Source organism: Pogonomyrmex barbatus, unplaced genomic scaffold, assembly GCF_055798465.1.
Source record: "Pogonomyrmex barbatus isolate J1 unplaced genomic scaffold, ASM5579846v1 scaffold2, whole genome shotgun sequence".
NCBI lineage: Eukaryota > Metazoa > Arthropoda > Insecta > Hymenoptera > Formicidae > Pogonomyrmex > Pogonomyrmex barbatus.
The window spans coordinates 1,626,156-1,629,606 of NW_028297116.1; positions in this window are offsets into that span (position 1 = coordinate 1,626,156).

Consider the following 3,451-nt stretch of genomic DNA (forward strand, 5'->3'; position numbering starts at 1 on the left):
ATGTATACATCAATTTCATGTATATTTTAAATAATGGATTATTACGAGAAATTCAATTTCCTACCTATCACTTAGGGTCGCGTTTAAAAATGATTCAATGATGCCTGGTGTGCAATATAAAAAGAAAAGCAAAGTCGAAATATTCTCTCAGTTTTTTTCTCGAGTTGCTCGTTATTTCTATCGAGGAAATTCGATTCGGCTGACTAAAAATGATTGGAGGATTATAACGAATGTAATCGATTTATCTCTTATCAAATAGCAAAAAGTCGGAAGGTAAAAAACGTTAAAGAGTAAAATAAATCATCTTCCTATCCCGCGTTTCTCCACTTTCTTAATTTCTTTCCACTTGACTTAGCGAATATGCGAATATATAACCTGAATAAAATATTAAGGAAGATTCATCCGTGCTGGAGAGGCCTCCGTTTACATCTGATCTGACGTAATTACCATTGTCCCGTGCAGACCTGGGACCCGGTGTGGTCATTTAGTGGTAAACGCGCAGTAGGATTGTAAGCGACTGTTATCTCCGACTAGGCAGATGCGTACCGACCTGGTGATTGCCACGGTATGCATGTACTCGCTCTTGCGTGCACATCGCGTTTACCTGCAACAATGCGGCACCGGCACACAAAGACCGTGGACCGTGCAAAGTAATAATAAACTACGAACAGCGCGCTTTGTGGAAGTCCGCAGAGTTCCGGAGTGCACGCGCGCGCGCTAGTTGGTCACATTTCCGATATAAAGCGAAATATAAATTCAGAGGATTTCCTGGTACACCCCGGAGTAAGTCCACGTAAGATACGTCGTCCTCGTTGCCGCGGCCCTCATGATTAGTGAGGGCCGCGGCAACGAGGACGCCTGTTATTTGATATTAATTCAGCACGGCTTTCAGCAACACTGGTCCCGGCGGAATAAGCAGCCCGGGCGCATAAACGCTTTGCGTTTCAGTCAAAGGGCTTGTCAGCGACAGTCCTTCGCCCGGAGTCTAAATCGCACTCCATACAGACACATACATAGATATAAACCGGCATTGTAAATTCCCCGCTTTCTGCGTGTGGCATTAATTCGGCTCGCGAGAGAACGCTGACTGGTAGAACAGCCAAGCGCCGCAGTCGTTAACGGCGACAGCGCAATCACTGTGAAATCGCTTTCAATATCGTTTTAATTAATTACTATTGATGGCATTCCCCGTTATACGGCTTCCATTAATTTCATTAGAAAAATCCTTTAATTATAAGAACATTCTTCTCGTTGTACAAATTCTCGTTATGATTGATTCTTATCGTATTGTGATGAAGATCAACAGCGGCGAGATATGAATTCTGTATTAGACTTTTTTTACATACGGAATATTACGTACAAACAAAAATAGCTTAAATAAAAAATGTCCACCTGTTCTTTCGGTTTCTTTTATTTTTAATATGTAATAGTACGAGTAGTAGTTTCCGTTTATAAAATAAAATAAAATAAAAATTAACAGAATATCAATAAGACAAGTTTTTTTTTTTTTTAATATCCATTTCAAATGTACTGACATTCTTTCTTTCTATTTTTTATCGCGGTTTTCTCTGTTGTATATGCATAGGCAAGATATAGTAATAATATCTATTGAAAAGGAAGATCGTTTTAAAGAGTTTGCTCTTGATTTTCATGATATTGCAAATATGCAATGTATATTGATCTTTAAAGACCAAAACAGTTATTTCTTTCTGTGATAACGATAAACATAAATTTATTTAATATCAATGTAACTATTATTTATTAATTACACATATCAACTCATGCGTGAGATCAAAATATTTTTGAATAATTAAGGATTAATTTTCAATACGATCTTAATGCGTAATTATTAACAAATTTTTAACATATTAAAAATTTCATGTAGCTCTGATATATATAAAATATGGACGAAATTTGTAAACAATTTGTCTTTGTAAACAATTTGTCTTTGTAAACAACGTTTTTGTAAACAACGTTTTTGTCATTTGATGTTTTTGTAAAAGTTAATTTAGAATTTTTATTCTATATAACAAAACACATAAATTTGAGCTGATTATGATAAGAATTCTTAATCTGGAAATTAAAAGGAAAGTATAATAGATATTGTTATTGAATAGGTATTGTTATTAACAGCTTTAAGTAATTTGTATTCTTTGTAAATATTTCGAAAAATCAAAAAATGTTCACGGAATATTAATATAGGGCAGTGCCCTAAGGCAATTAATATCCTTCGCATGCTAGATTTCGTCATCTCTGAAATTCGATCGAACCTTCCCATGAGGGATTATCGCCATATCGTAATTGCAAATACATTTACACATGGGAACCCATCATTCATCACGTTAACCACGTCATGTCATTGATGTTTATTTTTTCGAAAAAGATAACACCATTTCTGCAAATTTTCATTCAAAATAAAAATATGCATTTCGTGTAGTGACATTTTTATTGTTTATTAATGTACAATAAAAAGTGCGTAAAAGTAGTGCAATTTTGATACCATTGACATTAAATTTAAAGCTATAATTGAAATGATTATTGTATCTATTTGGATTGCTGTTTGAAAACAGTGATATGCAGATAGTAGTTGAAGGAAATTCACGGAGGAATTTAAATAGTTGCACGAAATGTGAAATGATTGATTTATGAGGTATAGCAACTCCTCTAAAACTCTGTTTCGTACAGATACATTGCATATATGTATTAGTCATATAAACATACAGCACATATATCATTCAAAAAGTATTAACACAACACATAGGAAAATAAAAAAGTTAGATTAAGAATCAGCTGAAAACTATTAATATACATCGATATATTTTTCAGTCGTAAACTTTGTTAGGGGAAAATTTCAATAAAGACTATAATAATAATAATAATAATAATAATAATAATAATAATAATAATAATAATAATAATAATAATAATACATGGTTATACGTATATCATTTTATACAATAAAATTTCTTTTGTTATTTGAATTAACGTTATCCCCCAGAATAAAAGGCTAATATCAATATCATCAAAGTTATTAATAAAAAAAAAATAACGTACGTAGAATCAACAACTTCTGCGCGTTTAAAGTGCATCTAAATGTGCGCCTTTACACTTCGCTCAAATGTCGCAGGTTTCGCACGTAATGCACGTATTATGCATGTGCGTCCAATAACGCCAGGCATATTATTAGATACGACACACCGTTGACCGTTGGCCGATCGGGCTCCAATCGAGATAATGGAGGTAACATGGCCGGGCACGCCTACGCACGTGCCGAATATGCATTCGCATATCGTTTAGTGCAAGTACCAAAACTACGGCATAATTTATGGACGACGGTCTCTCTCTCTCTCTCTCTCTCTCTCTCTCTCTCTCTCTCTCTCTCTCTCTCTCTCTCTCGCGTGGAATTGCGATCAAGATACAAAAGATGCTGCGCACCACGGCTTTGACTTGC